The sequence below is a fragment of the Aotus nancymaae genome, unplaced genomic scaffold, assembly GCF_030222135.1.
Source record: "Aotus nancymaae isolate 86718 unplaced genomic scaffold, 86718_ANA_hifiasm-v0.15.2.pri h1tg000108l, whole genome shotgun sequence".
In the NCBI taxonomy this organism is placed as follows: domain Eukaryota; kingdom Metazoa; phylum Chordata; class Mammalia; order Primates; family Aotidae; genus Aotus; species Aotus nancymaae.
This window is the reverse complement of record NW_026988523.1, coordinates 40,088,035-40,105,213: the sequence shown is the minus strand read 5'-3', so window position 1 is coordinate 40,105,213 and position 17,179 is coordinate 40,088,035. Positions and strand designations below refer to the sequence as shown.

At 37.4% G+C, this 17,179-nt stretch overlaps 1 long non-coding RNA gene across 1 annotated transcript in view; it reads right to left on the bottom strand.

Annotated features, from left to right (window-relative positions):
- Positions 1-6,143: 6,143 nt before the first annotated feature.
- LOC105715310 (uncharacterized) overlaps positions 6,144-17,179 on the bottom strand; it is a 66,167-nt gene continuing 55,131 nt past the window's right edge. Inside the window, exon 4 of the long non-coding RNA XR_001107020.3 lies at positions 6,144-6,751. This is a non-coding gene — a long non-coding RNA (uncharacterized LOC105715310). The remainder of the gene's footprint in view (positions 6,752-17,179) is intronic.

Below are 17,179 nucleotides of genomic sequence, written 5' to 3'. Positions count from 1 at the left end.
AGGTGCATCTGGTCAAGTCTGGAGGAAACCAGGCACAAGTTTCCAGGAGTTCTATCCTGTGGAGTTCCCAGGATCTGCTTAATTCTCCCAGCCTCACATTTTGGCAATACATGTGCAGTGATGTCTACCAGTACCAGAATCTCATTAGAGACTCAGGACCCAAGTTTTTTTAAATGGAAGTTTCTGTCCCTCACATGTACCCAAATTCCAGACTCCCAGAAGGAAAGCATCTGTTCAGCGTAACCACGTTGTTTCTCTAAACACTTTAGACACAGTGAGCCATTATTCTCAGGGAATGGTGGGAACTCTCTCAATTTCAGTTTCCTAAACACTAGCCAAGGGGCCAGCCTTGCATGCAGGCCTTTCTAAGGATGTCAGTCTTTTACCTGCTATATGAAAGCTTTTCTACACAGAAGTATTAGCCCCAACTTAATTTTTGGTGTTGTTTTAAAATTTCATTTTAACAGCAAGTAATATAAGGTAACTTGGTACTAGTTTCCGTTGTATGATCCATCCTTAGTTGCAATGCTGGTTACTTTTTTGAGTTTTGGTGACTAACAGGTATTTCTATGTAAGTTACCGTAGCAGTATTAGGTAATTACAATCTGTCCTCCTTATCTCATTAGTCTTTCAGTAAAATTGTTAAATAAGCCTAATAATTTCTGAGTTAAAATTAGAATAAAAATTGTCTTTTATTTTCATTACATGAATAATCTAGTTTTCATCTTGTGCTAAATCCCTGTTTAGAATTGTGAAATAAGATAAAATAATCATTTTATCAATATTTTCTTGCCAGAGTATGCAATTAAATTTATTTGTTTTACATATTTTATATACTTCAATTTGAGAAATAATGCCTACATGCTATTACTTTGGTCTTTAATCTCCAATTTTGGGGGTCACCATGTCTTGCTTAAATATGTCATAATAATTTATAGGTTCAGTGAATATCTTTTATTTTTCATTTTAGTTTTTGTTCTGGAAATCCTGGGATGCATAGACATTGAGCATGTTTTTTAGATCAATAACTATTTCTTAGAGCAGTTTTAGGTTCACAGCAAAATTGAGAGGAAGATACAGAGATTTCTCATTATTTTCCAAGCCTCCCACACATGCATGGCCCTTCCCATTATTAGTATTTTCCACCAAAGTGGTACCTTTTTTTTACAACTGATGAACCTATGTTGACACATTATAATCATTCAAAGTTCATAGTTGACATCAGGCTTCATTCTTAATACTGTACATTCTGTGAATTTGGACAAATGTATGATGACAGGTATCTATTACTTTAATAGGATGGATCAAACAGTTTTACTGCCCTAAAAATTCTCAATACTATGCCTGTTTATCTCTCCCTTTCTTCCTAGCAACTCCAACCACTGATCTTTTCTATCTTCATAGTTTTACTTTTTTCAGAAGAGTCATAGTTGAAATAATACAGTGGATATATTTTTCACTAGTTAAAAAGTTGAGGTTCTATGGTAATTGAATGTAGTCATTTAAGATATACTTTGTTCTTTTGTTTTTCTTCTTTTTATCATAAGATCTGATGACATGTGCTTTACATATTTAGAAAACATGATTTGTGTAGATATTTGCCACATAACGGAAAGGGTTAAGGAAAATGACACCATGCATTACCACACAGCACACACTGGAGCATCTTGGTTTATGGGGTTGGTTCAGATAGAGACTCTGTTCCTTGGAAGGGAACAAGTTCAAGCGGTTGTACTTTATAAAACTGGAATCACAAAGTCTTCCATACGTACATTCAGTTGGAAATAAGACCAGGCAGTGAATGCTATAGGTAAATACCCATGCTCCTCACTGATCCTCTTCCTTTGAGAAATGAGTGTAAAAACGGTCTGTATTATGATGACATGACTCACCTATGACTAGATTCTCTGTCATGAGGAATGGCAAGGAAATCACACAATTTTGCTTTATATGAGGTTTAAAAAGAATTTTTTTCTCCTGCTAGGGAGAGGGGAAAGCATTGGCACAATCTGGTAGGAAGAGGGCATTGATAATTTTCTTTTTACACATTTTTCACATCAGATAGTACTGCCTGGCAGCCTGCCACACCGCCCCAGTGTTTCTTAAGCTTCTCTCTGAATGTGAGGTGTGATTCAGAGTAGATAAGCTCTTAAAGGAGTGATCTTTCCAGTGGTTCTTTCTGTGGGAGGTAAAATAGCAGGTGAATTTGGGCCTCATTATACGTAGAGTTGAGCATATAGCTACAGCTAAATAAACCACCCAGCACCTTCCCCAGAAGAGTGTTAGCCAGAGTAACACATTGATCTCTCTTGAGCTCTTCACTGGCAGTTGGAAAGTTTTTGCAAGGACCCTTGTTTGTGGTCTGATTCCTATGTTTCACTGGCTTCTGGTGATAAGTCGTTTTATCCTAACCTGAACAATTTTAACTGCAGAGCTAGGGAGGCTGTGTTGTGTTCATCAAAATAAGTGCAGTAGTTCCCCCTTAAATGTAGGAGATCCATTTCAAGACTCCCAGTGAATGCCTGAAACCACAAATAGTACTAAATCACATGCCATTTTTTTCTACACATATAATTTAATTTATAAATTAGGCACATTAAGAAATTAACAACAATAACTCATCATAAAATATATTGTTATGGTTCTCACCCTTTTTCTTGTGATGATATGAGGTAATACAGTGCCTGTGTAATGAGATGAAGTGAGGTGAATGAGGTAGGCATTGTAATGCAGTGTTAGGCCACTATACACCCCCTGAATCTAAGTCAGAAAAAAGGTCATGAGCTGTGAGTGAGCCTGGATCTTCAGGCCTTAATGATGTTGATGGCTGGCAACAGAAGGAGACCGTGTTGATGACTAATGGGTGAACAGCATGTGCAGTGTGGATGTACTGAACAGAGGGATGATTCACATCCTGGTCTGCATGGAGGGGCTCAAGCTTTCATAGCACTTCTCAGAATGGCACACTAAAACTTATGACATGTTTATTTCTGAAGTTTTTCTTGTGATATTTTGGGCATACAGTTGACTATAAGCTGTAACCACAGAAATAAAAACAATGTAAAATCTGTGTTTGGACATTGACCCATTTCTTGGTGTACAATTCTTAAAATCATTAGAAATTCCAAACTAATGTCTTTTTGTATGCTAATGATTGATGGCTGGTAGCCCCTATGTAGATTCAGGATGGCAACTGGTCATTATCATGAAGACATTGATTAGAGGGTTGAGATCTGCTGTCTCACTCGGCAGACTCTGGGGTGAAGAGAAAGCCTGAAGGTTTTCAGTCACCAACAGCCAATGATTTACTTAATCAGTGGTGCATATGTAATAAAGCGTTCATAAAGACCCGAAGGGACTGGGCTTAGAGAGCTTCCAGTTTGCTGAATACCTTTAGGTTCCTGGAGGATGGCGTGTCCTGGGAGGGCATGTAATCTTCCTCCCACTTCCCTCACACTTTGCACTGTGCATCTCTTCATCTGTACCTTTTGTAATGGCATTTATAGCAAACTGGCAACTGCATTTCCCTGAGTACTTTGAGCCATTCCAGTAATTCAATTTAACCCAAAGAGGGAGTCCTGGGAACCTCAATTGAACCCCAAATTGAAGCCAGTTGGTCAGAAGTTCTGGAGTTTCAGACTTAGGACTGAGGTAGGGAGGCAGTCTCATGGGATGAGCCCTTTACCTGTGGAATCTGATGCTATCTGCAGATAGAGTGTGAAAACTAAATTAGAGGACACCCAGCTTGTGTCATCTGCAGAAGTGATTGCTTGCTTGTTGGTGGGGAAAAACCCTCCCCACATTTGATCACAGAAGCCTTCTTTGTTGATGATTGTTTCTGTGGTGTGAGAGCAGAGAAAAACATGGCAAGTGTGTCTTTTCCACACTTGTCATGGATAAGGGAACTACTGTATACTCTGTTTTAACTGCCCTCCTCATATTTTGGTTCAGAAATCATGCTCTTTGACACTGGTCACTCATCACACCTGTTCTGATAACAATACCATTTTCAGCCAATTTCATCGGGTTTGGCTAGGATGACTTGTACACAGCAGTTCACTTGTAGATATCAAATTTTGATAAATTTATTCATTGCATTTAATAAATACAGATTAAGGGAAGTAAGAGTTCTTACTGCACTAATCACATACCAGTAGGTATAACTTATATTAATTCTAATAAGGTCTCAGGTATGCTCCCAAAAGAATGCTTTGTAACAAAGCGTCAGTCCTATACTTTAAAGAAAAATGGTCTAAAGCATGCACATGTGTGCATAATTTTTTTTTATGAAGGTAGAGTCTTGCTATGTTTTCCAAACTGGTCTCAAACTTCTGGGTTTCTCAAGTGATCCTCTTGCCTCAGTCTCCCAAGTAGTTGAGATTACAGGCATGCATGACTGCCTTCTCATGATTTTAATATTCTATATATTTATTATTGATTTACAATGCATTTTGTTTTCCTTTAATAGATCCTGGGAGTTCTGATGAATCTGCAGTCAGGTAGGATTTTATAGATTTGAAAAATTATATTAACTAAGGAAATATAAATGGGAGAAACTAATATCTGTTGAGTGTTGTATTCTGGGCTAACCACCCTATTATGTGCTATGCATTTATCTCATAAAGCCACCACAGCGTCTGTGTTCTTATGATCTACTGTGTATTAAATAGGCAACTGTGGTTTGGAGAGGTTGATTAATTGGCTCATGACCCCATACTTAACAAAGTAGCTGATTCACAGTTAAACCATCAGCTGCCTGGCTTCCAAATCTTTCTTTTGCTCCTCAGCATAGATTGATAAAGGTCTGTGCAGCAACTGGATCAAGATATATGTTAGAATCAGATTAATGAATACAGTCAAATCTAGTTATATGTTAACTCTCATTTAAGGTTATTGTTAGAAATGAGGTTGGTCTAACAGTTTGTTCTAGTAAATTTGACAATTTCAGTGGTAACCAATATCTTATCTTTACCATCAAAGGCTTTATCTTTACCATAAAAGGCAGTGTAAAGGTTTGGCCATAGGATTGTAAATTTTACAAAACAATATTAGACAAGTCTTAGAGGGAAATTACTTGACTTCTCAGTTTGGTTTTCCCTTTAGGCTGGTATTTCTACTTCCACAATACTTTTCTTTAGTCTTTTTTTCTTTTTCCATGACATTTCCATAACCTTCGCTTGATGTTTTAAAGTGTTCTTTTCTGCCTTTGGCATTTCTTTTGTTCTATTATTTTTTCAAATTCTGCTGGCTATGTATCCCCAATTCTCCTATAGACAATCGAAAGCATGCAGAATTTCAGAATTTTAAGGAATCACAGGACTAATTAAAATAACCTCTAGTACTTCAACATGTGTTAAACGTTGTGGTCAGGTGTTTTTCTAGATAGAGAATCTGAGACTCAAATAGATTAGGATAGTTTTCTTTTTGGATGTAGGAAGTGGTAGAAATGAGATTTAAACTCATTTTAAAGCCCAGTACTCACCCTTCTTTTTTTATTTTATGGGCACGTTGTTGTTATTGTTGTCGACAGAGTCTTGCTCTCTCGCCCAAGCTTGAATGCAGTGGTGCAGTCTAGGCTCACTGCAACCTCTGCTGCCTGAGTTGTAGCAATTCTGCCTCAACCTCCCAAATAGCTGGGATTACAGCCACTCCATGGTGGCTCACACCTGTAATCCCAGCACTTTGGGAGGCTGAGGTAGGTGGATTAGGGGGTCAAGAGATCCAGATCATCCTGGGCAAAATGGTGAAAATCAGTCTACTAAAAATACAAAACAAATTAGCTGGGCATGGTGGCAGGCACCTGTAATCCCAGCTACTTGGGAGGCTGAGGCAGGAAAATTGCTTGAACATGGAAGGTGGAGGTTGCAGTGAGCTGAGATCATGCCATTGCACCCTAGCCTGGTGACAGAGTGAGACTCTGTTTCAGATAATGATGATGATGATGATGGTAATGATGATGACGACGATGATGATACAAAGGGGGAGAGAGTCTGGTGCACCCAGTGGATAGAATGAAAATTAAATTAACTGTTAAACCCAATGGCAGTGGCTAAGAATGAAATGAGTGGGGGAAGGCCAAGTTTGAGGAGAAACAATACTTTATTGGATAGGAATATGAATTCTTCAGTAAGAGATCAGAATATTGGAGTTTATGACAAGTTTAATAAAGATAAATTACAAGCATGAAGAACACAAGATGTTGGGAATTTACAAAGACACATTAAAATAGAGGGTTCAAGGGAGCTTTAAACAAGCTGCCGCATATTTTTAAATCAATGACAAACTTGAAGATTTTTACTGAAAGATGCTAAAACATTTTGAGACACTGGAGAGTCTCTACAGCAGATAGAAATGTGGCATCACACGCTTCCATTGTGATTTACAGAGGGTGGCTTAGAGCTTCTTGAGTACTAGGGGCTGGAGATTGCTGAACTACATAGATCTGTAGCCCAGGGCAGGTGCCTTCTCACCTCTGCTTCTTTTCATAATTCACTGATGGCCTTCCAATGTTCATGTAGGCTGGGTCAGGGGCATGATTGACTGGCCAATCAGTCATGAAGTTCAGTTGGGTAATTAGAGGTGTGTCTATGCTGGGGACAGTGGATGGAGACTCCAGTTAGCTTTTTATTCAGGAGCAGGGATGTAGAGAGCCACTCCTGGTCATTTGAGGCCATCCTTTCAGGAATCTGTGCTTTCATAGATTGAAGAATTGAAGATTGGAAACTGCCATGGCACCCTGCACAAGTGGAATCTGGAAGCCAATAGGAAGACTTAGATAGTACTTAGGGAAATAGAGGTACAACTACCAGGACTCTGTTTTTCCAGCAGTCTCTCTTCTTGGATATCTGAGTGAGTGCCTACGAAGGTTTTTTTTTTTAGAGGGAGTCTTGCTTCATCACCCAGGCTGGAGTGCAATGGCATGACCTTGGCTCACCACAACCTCTGCCTTCAGGGTTCAAACATAATAGCCTCTCTAGTAGCTGAAATTACAGGTGTTTGCCACCACACCTGGCTAATGTTTGCATTTTTAGTGGAAACAGGGTTTCACCATGTTGGCCAGGCTGGTCTTGAGCTCCTGACCTTAAGTGATCTGCTCCCCTCAGCCTCCCATAGAGCTGGGATTTTAGGCATAAGCCACCATGCCCGACTCTACCTGTGAAGGATTTAAGGGCTTCCTAGTTAATGTGGACCTGAAAAACGTAGGACGTATAAAGTGAGTATAATTGAATTTTTATTACTGTTAATGTGTTACTCTTTCTGGGAAGAGTATTCTAAAAGAGAACATACCCCTTTGTTATTAGACTTTTGTGCACTTAGCACTCACACGTTTCAAATATTGCAGGTGATTCCCCATAACGTTTTGGGATAAAGGAAAGCAATGGGACCTTCTTGAGTGGTTTCCATGCTGAGAAATCAAGACTGCCAATTTGAAGTGACACAGATTAGCCTTTTAACCAGAGATAGATAATGGACAAGAAATGGTGGATTTCTGCCTTGTTTTAGGTCATCGGGTTTCTTCCAGTTTAGGTAACAAAAATTACATCATTTATTAGTTGAATTTTAAGTACAACTTCAGGATAGATAATTTGTCAGGGTAAATTAGCATCAGGCTCTGGTATATATTGGCTGTCAATATTTGTTATGGAGCTCAAGGTCAGTTTTCATTGACTATTGTATATATTTAGACAGGTAGAGGTGTAAAAATAGGTAACCAAAATCTATTTTTAGAACAGAGACCATATTTTAATTATATCAAGAAACATTATTTAATATAGTCGGCTGACCCTTTCCCAGATTGTGTTTTTGTATTTTGGAGGGAGAAGGTGAATATGAGCTGGCAGTTAAAAAATTTGTAAAGAAATCAACTTGCTCATTTTCATTGTATATTTTGGCTCTAAAGCATTTTCCACAAACTGTGTGTTGATTCATGCCCTAAGCCAGATGATGACGACTTGACTGTTACCACCAAGGTAAAGTGGCCTCTTGTAAAATTAATTTTCTCAGTCAAGTTTTGCATATTATTTACTTTTAAAATTTAGCAGTAGTTTATCTACCTTTTCTTATGTTGGTAATAAAAAGTTGGTCAGAGAAAAGCATAGACATGGCGAACATTAAAAACTTTTTTTTAACCTTGTTAACTAACGAAAGATTGATTAACTACTGTGACAGGGTAGGGGCTGAAAGAAAATGAACTGGAAAATACATAGTGGCAGGAAAATCACATTAGAAAATGCTTTCCCCAGTAAAGGAAATATAAAATTTGGTTAAGGTTTATTTGGATACACATTAATATTGGCTTTTAAATCATATTAGTGTTACTTTCATAATATTTATGCCTGTATAAATCTTCACTGAATCAAATTACTTGTAGTTATCATGGAATCTCCTGGTACTATTTATTGGCAAAACTGTACAGCACATCGCATATACCTTTTTCTGGACACCTATTATTTTGGTATCATACAGTTTTTAGGAGAGATTTTTTTTTCTACTTCTATTACAACTTCTGTGGTGAGACTAAAATAATGTTAAAATTTGTAGAAAACTAGCTGAGTATGGTGGTGTACACCCGTAGTCCCAGCTAGTTGGGGGTTTGAGGCAGGAGGATTGCTTGAGCCCAGGAGTTTGAGAACAGCCTAGGCAACATAACCAGATTGTATCTGCTTTAAAAATATAAATTGTAGAAATGTAGAAATGATAAATTTATGTTACCAAACTTGGTATTACAAATGGATTTTTGTGTGTTTTATAAGTTGTCCATAAAGGGTATATGTAAAATGCTTCATCTAATGAATAACATGTATTTTACTGTGAATAACCAGTTATAGAAGCAGACTCTTAATACCAATATGGTAAGACTTTAACACCATAATTTTGTCATTGTAGTTTATTTAAAATATCCACTCATAGTCTTTATATTACATTCAGAAATTTAAAATTACAGAATTTTTATATTTAGTTGTTTAAATAATCACTTGAAGTTCCTGCATACTATGAGCTACTGGAGGTCATAGACATATTTGTGTGTATCCTGGAGTACCTGAAATACAGTCTTCCATGTAAGAAGCATTGTCGTTGCTGCTCTTTTGAGATGGAGTTTCACTTTCACCCAGGCTGGAGTGCAGTGGTGGGATCTTGGCTCACTGCAGTCTCCACTTCCTGGGCTCAGGTGATCCTCCCACCTCAGCCATCCAAGTAGCTGGGACTGTAGGCCTTTGTCACCATGATTGGCTGAGTTTTGTACTTTTTGTAGAGATGGGGTTTTGCCTTGTTGCTCAGGCTGGCCTTTAACTGTTGGACTCACATGATATGCCCACATCAGCCTCTCAAAGTGCTGGGGTTACAGGCATGAGTTGCCACATTCAGCCTTAATAGTTGTTTAATCTGAATAAATAGATGAATGAATTTTTATCTAATGGAATGTTATAAGTAATATACATAATGTATCTATTTATTAAATGCTACAGTTAAAAAATATTGCTTACATTTGTATTATTTTTTAATGTTTAAATATGTATGTTTTGATGTGTTATTTTGAGAAATTATACCATAAATAAAAAGGAGATAAATTAGAAATAGAGCATTAATAGCAAAGAGGGTTACAATATATTTTGTAGTATAACTCAACTGGAATCTTAGATTATGATTTTAGACTAAAATTTCTTAAATATTTTATTAGCCCCAACTCATGTTAGCCATGCATTACTCTTTTTTTTCCCCCCCTTAATGCCACTAATAAGCCAATATGCATTACTCTTTAGAATTCTGGTGACCAATTCTTCCTCTAGGTGGAAAGTTGATGGAAAGTTCTAGCTTTCCCTCTCCACAATAATAACAGTCTTTCAGGTAGTGGCAGATGACCATAGTTAGCTAATTGAATGTTTTATAGTAATGAAACTAAACTCTGTATCACAGAAATATTTTTTAGAAACTAATTGTAGCATAAGTATTAACCTGTATTGTTAGGGCTATAAAGGAACAGAAGGCTCAGTTACATATCAATTTCTCCATGTCCTTTATGGTACGTCATGTTGTTTCTTTTCTCTCTTGGATGAAGCTCATAATAAATTGACTAGTTAGCTTCTTTGTTGTTTCTCCCTTCATCCTCACATTTTAAAAATGATTTATCCCCACCTAATTTTTTTCTCACAGATCTCATTTCTGGTCTTGCAGTCCATCTGTGTCTTCATAGTCAGCATATTTAGTCCCAGCTTTCGCTTTAGTTATCTACATGTGGCTTTCATTCAACAATTAGTGCCCGCAAGATTTACTCTTGCTTTTTTCCTTTTCTTTGGAAGAGCTGAATTTATACATTTATCTTTATCTTTTTGACAAACAGAATAAAAGCAACTAATACTATTTGCAATGCCAATCCACTTAAATAAGGTACCACTATAAACTAAATTCTCATTTTCCCCCACAAGAAGTGATTTATGCAAATAATTACCTCCTGCATATGCCCATAATGAATTATTTTCTCATGTTTTTGAGCTCATAATTGATAAAGTATTTATGTGCTAAGTAAATTACTGCTTCATAGTATAATTCTGCTAATTTGCATGATTCATTTAAGAAGCTAGTATAGTGCCAGAAAAATAAAGTTTAGAATGTGCAAAAAATCGCTTTGTGTTCTGAAAATAAGTTTGTCTAAAATCTAAAGAATTATTTCAGGTTAAGCTGTGGCCAAATGCATCATTCTATGGTATATCTGGATGTGCAAAATCATAAGGAGAGTTAGAAACAGTTTAAATTGTAGTTTTTACTGAAATTGGAACTTAAAAGGATAATGCTGGGATTTTAATATGTTTATATATTTTGATTGTCCAATATAGATCTACAACAAACATTTTAAGTTAAGAAAAAAACCTGGGGAGTAGTAACTATGTGGGACTATAATAACGACAATTTTGTTTAGTGTTGTAGTAAATAGAAGTCATTTTCAAAAAGAGAACACACTGAGGACTTTTGTGGCAGCCACACTTATGGCAGCAGAAGTATAAAATAATAATGGTGCATTCTAATGTTATGACTGTGGAGAGAAATGGGAGGGGCCTGACTTTTCACTAGAAGCAGCTGGTACATAGTTTTGCCAGCACCAAGTAGAAGTCAAAAGACATGTTAGCATCCTGGTTCTGCCATTTACTAGCTACAGGACCTTGGAAAAAATTCTTTATTTGATTGTCATTGACTTCATTCATAAAAATGGTGCTAATGGTACCTCTCAGGTGTGTGTAATGAACAAAAGTAGTGGGAAATGTAAAAACATTTGTAACCTGGAAAATATGTTTACAAATGTGAGAGAAAATGATCACAGCAGTATTCAGTGACTTAGTAAATCTCGAGAAAAATGTTTGTAAACCTGATGGATGATAAAATGGCAGCAGCATCAAGAAAAGAATGGGAAAGTAGGAAATGGCATGTGGCTTTTAAATTTGGGGTAGGGGTGTGTTCAGTTTCGGCAGGCCACTAGGACTGAAGATGTCCTGTAGGAACATAGCTGTTTGGCAGATGAGACTTCCTGATGAAATTTTAAGTGTTTTGACCTCGAATTTATTTTGGTTATAGATCACAAACTGTGCTAGTCAGTGAGACACTGAATATACAAGATAAGATCTTATGCTATAGTAGTAGGAACAGAAAAAGAAAGAGCAAATACTTCTCACTATAAAGGCTTTCTATAAAGAAAATAGAAAATGTTAGAAGATATGAAGGAAGTTTTTGGTTAGGATGGGAATGGGAAAGGAATGGAAATCTGTGGTCAGAGAAGACCTCTCTGAGTATGCTATTTAAGCTGCCAACTGAAGGATGAGAAATAGCCAGCCATGTGAAAGTCTAAGAGGAGTCAATTCTGAATGGAGACAACAAAGGATCACGTGTATTCATTTTGCTTTTAACACCCTGGGATGAGCAGAAAGCCATCATCATAATGATTTTTTATGATTACAGTATGTACAACAAATGTGAACTTGAACGCTGGCACATTTTAGATGCTTTAGATGCTTCCTAAATAAATGTTCTTTTTTTTTCCTTTTAAAGAAAGCTTGCTACACTTTTGAAGTTCGTTCTTTCTTTCTCTCTCTTTTCCCTTCCCTTCCCTTCCCTTCCCTTCCCCTCCCTTCCCCTCCCCTCCCCTCCCCTCCCCTCCCCTCCCCTCCCCTCCCTTCCCTTCCCTTCCCTTCCCTTCCTTCCCTTCCTTTCTTAACAGGGTCTCACTTTGTTGCCTGTGCTAAAGTGCAGTGGTGCAATTTCAGCTCACTGCAGCCTTGACCTTCCAGGGTAATGTGATCCTTCCATCTCAGTCTTCTGAGTATCTGGGATTACAGGCATGTACCACCATGCCCAGCTAATTCATGTGTCTTTTGCACAGATGGGGTTTGACCATTTTTCCCAGGCTGGTTTCAAACTCCTGGGCTCAAGCAATCCACCCACCTTGGCCTCCCAAAGTCTTAAGATTAAAGGTGTGATCCACTGTCCCTGGCCTGATGGCTGCAGCCACTCACCATGGCATGTGTATACCTATGTAACAAGCCTGCATGTTCTGCACATGTACCCCAAACTTAACGTATAATTAAAAAATAAATGAAATTGTTGCACAGTTGATCACATATTTGCTTGCTTTTATTTAAATATAACATAAAAATTTTATTATTACATTATCATTCTATTCAAACTTTTTTTTCTATCAGTAAAGATTTCATTAAAAAATATGTAGGTGTTTTCAAATGTTTGTTTACGTAAATGAAGCATCTTCTATGGTGTTCTATTTATGCTCAATATGACATATTTCCAAGTTTTCTATCATAAATATCTTAACACTGAAATTTTTATGAGGATATTAAAAATTTTTTAATATTGTAAATATTACACCAAGTAATATATATTATTTATATATTATATATGTATATATTATATATACTATATATAATACACACATTTATATTATGTATAACATGTATTTTATATATATATATATAATGTGCGTGTGTGTGTGTGTGTGTATAAGTTTTTTAGATAGAGTCTTGCTCTTTCACCCAAGCTGGAGTGCAGTGGTGCAATCTCCGCTCACTGCCACCTCCACCTCCTGGCTTTAAACAATTCTCTTGTCTCATCCTCCAAAGTAGCTGGGACTACAAGTGCGCACCACCAATCCGGGCTAATTTTGTATTTTTGGTAGAGACAGGTATCACCATGTTGTTCAGGCTGCTCTCAAACTTCTGACCTCAGGTGATCCACCTGCCTCAGCCTGCCAAAGTGCTGTAATTACAAACATGAGCAAACGTACCGTACCTTGCCTATATATATATATATATATATATATATTTATATATATATATATTTGAAACAAAGTCTTCCTCTGTCACCAGGCTCCAGGCTGGAGTGCAGTTGCGCAATCTAGGCTCACTGCAATCTCCGCCTCCCAGGTTCAAGCAATTCTCCTGCCTCAGCCTCCTGAGTAGCTGGGTCTACAGGTGTGTGCCACCACTCCCAGCTAATTTTTGTATTTTTTAGTAGAGACGGGGTTTCACCATGTTGGCCAAGATGGTCTCAGTCTCTTGACCTTGTGATACGTCCCCTCAGCCTCCCCAAGTGTTGGGATTACAGGCGTGAGCTACTGCGCTCGACTGCCAATATTTATTTTTTAAATGTTTTATTTTTGGTGGAGTTTGCAAAGTAGAGTTAGGTACTTCGAAGCTAGTTCCTGACTGAAATATGCACATGCTAATATTTTATCTGTGAATATGTTTCCTTTGGGGTGCCATGCTCAGATAAGCAAGTCAATGGACATATGAAGATAACAGATGAGCCTGATCTAGAAAGTGTAGATGACATTCTCTACTGGAATGCTTTGCTTCTCTTATTTTTTAAGTCAAATTAGTTTTAAAATACTAAATTGAAACTTCTGGGGAGACAGAGTGTTGCTCTGTTGCCTAGGCTGGAGTGTGGTCGCATGATCTTGGCTCGCTATAGTCTCCACTTCCCAGGCTCAAGTAATCCTCCCACATCAGCCTCCAAAGTAGCTGGGACTACAGGCACACACCACAATGCCTAACTCATATTTATTTATTTATTTATTTATTTATTGTAGAGATAGGTTCTCATTATGTTGTCCAAGCTCGTCTTGAACTCCAAGCTCAAGTAATATACCTAACTTGGTTTTGCAAAGGGCTGGGATTATAAGAGTGAGACACCAAGCTTGGGTAAATTTATTTAAGTAAATTGATTAGTGCTGGGTGTGGTGATGCACATTGGTTATCTCAACACTTTGGGGGACAGAAGTGAAAGGATTACTTATGACCAGGAGTTTGAGCCAGGTGTGGTGGCTCACACCTATAATCCCAGCACTTTGGGAGGCCGAGGTGGGTGGATCATGAGGTCAAGAGATCGAGACCATTCTGACCAACATGGTGAAACACCATTTCTACTAAAACACAAAGCAAATTAGCTGGGTGTTTGAGATTGCAGTGAGCCATAATCATGCCACTACATTCCAGCCCTTGGTGAGAGTGAGACCCTGTTTCAGAAAAAAAGAAAAATAATTGATAAGAAAGTCTTTATGCGACTCATTATAATTTTTTAAATGGAAACTCATGTTTGATATTAACTCAACAGTGTGTCCCCAAGAAAGTGTCAGAGCCTTTACCTAGACCTTCCAATGGGAAAAAATATATATAGTCAATGTAAAAGAAGGTAAGAATACTATTTTATTTAAAAAGTCATTTGATAGAATGTTTTATTTTTTTAAATATGAGCACTAATATATTCAAATAGCTAAAGAAAATGTTCTATTAAATGTATCTTAAGTAAAGGAGAAGTAAAATGGTGACAAGTTGTATATCTAATCTGGGTCAGCAGTTGAGTCTATTGAGAGTACCAGCAAAGGAGATGAATTGTTAGTTCCCATTTTAAGATACTCTTAAGATCTGAGGCAAGTCAGGAAAGAGGGAAGAGGAAATGAATAAGAGAGAGAATGAATGAGGAGGGCAGAGTGTACATGGAATAAATGAAGAAACGGTATGTGTGTGTATGTAAAGCAGGGTAGTAAAGTCAAATTGATTTTTAGAAGGAGGAGGAGCAGGGTGATAGAAATGGGAAAGAAGGTAACATCAGCTTCCAGCCCCAAAGCGTGTCAGAGAACTAGAGTAACATCTTCCTGCTCTTGCTGTCATTCTCAGTATTGGTGAGGCATTAAGGATTGAGGTACCTCACCACACAGACCTGTGTTTTATCTACCATAGATGAATATCACCATAAATGGTCAGCCACGTATGGCCATAATTTAGTTTTATAGAAAATGTTATAACTTCATCGAATAGTATCATATAGGCCAAATTAATATAATTGAATAGTGTCATGTGATTTATGGAGAGGAAGTTAGAGAAGGTATAGCCTGATTAAAAGTTTATTAGAAACATTATGGCTTATAATGAAGAATTAAATTCAGGGACTTCATAGGGAAGAAATTGAGGCTAAGTTCCAGATGGGCAATTAAGGTAAACAAATGTGGAAGCACATTAGTGTAGAACAGAGCATCCAAATTTTCATGAATTAATTGAGGAGCTTCTGGAAAACAGACACTCTCATTCAGCAAGTGTGGGATTCTGCCTTTCTCAGGAGTACACAGGTGGTGTTTGTGGTGTTCCTTGGACACAGCTCTGAATAACAAGGAAATAGCCTTCCTTTAGAGAAATCTGGAAAAAGAACCATTGGACAGCAATTTAAAAAATAACAGAATCAAGGGAAGGCATTAATCTCCTTTCATTTCTGAAGTAGGATTGTAGCCACGGAGGAAGCAGAATGAGATGAAAAAAAGTATTGGTGTATACTACTGCTGAATACAGATGAAAAAAGTGGTCACAATTATCCATAAAAAGCAGTTAGGAAGAGAAGCATCAGGATGACAGATCTAAAGATTACTTTTGCAAGGGAAGAGGGATTGTGAAAGGGCAAGGAAGGGGGAAGAAAAGAAAGCTTGTTGGGGGACTTCGGAGATAAAACCAAGGAAGCTTCAGACACCTCACTTCCAGTTTCTTGGGCATATGCCCAGTCCAGCAAAAGCAGTTATCGCTGTGGAGCACACTGGAGGCAGGAGAGAGGGCTAGAATTGGGGCAAACCACAGCAGCTAATTTATCTTCATAACTGTCAGGCCTCGGAGCAAGAAGTTTCATTGACATGAGTGAATAAGATATGATTAAGTTGCATTTTGGCTAATTTGGGGGGGGTGTCAGCCAGTTCTTTGATATGATAGCTGTTTTATAAAAGTCAGTTACAGAGTAAGATGACATGCCAATCTTAGCTAATTTTAGAAGCAGTCATATTATAAAATTTATTCTGTGACTACCAAAATTGTCATTTTCTAAGAATACTGCACTGATCTTGAAATATAAAAGTTTGTTCTTTTCTATCAAGACTGTGACAATTCAATGTTTTCTCTTTTGATAAATATTTTGATATTGAAAGCTTATTCTATATGGTTTGACGTGTTTTAAGTCTTGCATAAGTGGATCAAAGAACTCTTAAGGAAAGGTTAAACAAGAGGATATGAGAAATTTAGGTGCTTCAGTAGCCATGTGGGCATGGGAAAATGAGAATTTTGAGAAACTGTTATTTCATAAGTGTGTATCATAGCTGATCAATTTAGAAGACTTTCTTTGATGAGAGGTGAATCACACATTCACCTGAACTGGCATCCCAACTGTGTATTTCCTAAGTGACAGGACAAGGGGAAGCACATGATAAATATTTGTGGTGTTCTGGCATCAATGCCTTTGATGTTCCAAGTTTAAATACTCTGTAGCATTCACTATCAGCCTTGACATTGATTCTCTCAGGTTATGATTTGCTCCACTGTTTAATGGTCCCTTTCATCCTTATCAGCCCAACATGTTCACATTAATATCCATACTTTTCTATCTTAGTTATAGGCATTTGAAACAATCTCACTTTTGAAATATAAACTTTGTGATTTAGGGATCTTGTATTCCTATTTTACTCAGTATATTTCCATCATGTTGCTGTCCTAGGCAATGAAAAGGAGATGCCAAAAAGAACCCTCAAAACCTTAAGTAATTATTTTCTGAGCCAGGCATGAGGACTCAGCTTGATACTAACACTGCATGAATGTTCGGTTGGCCCTGGTCATATCTGCATATAATTGATGACATGTCCCCTTTGCTTTGT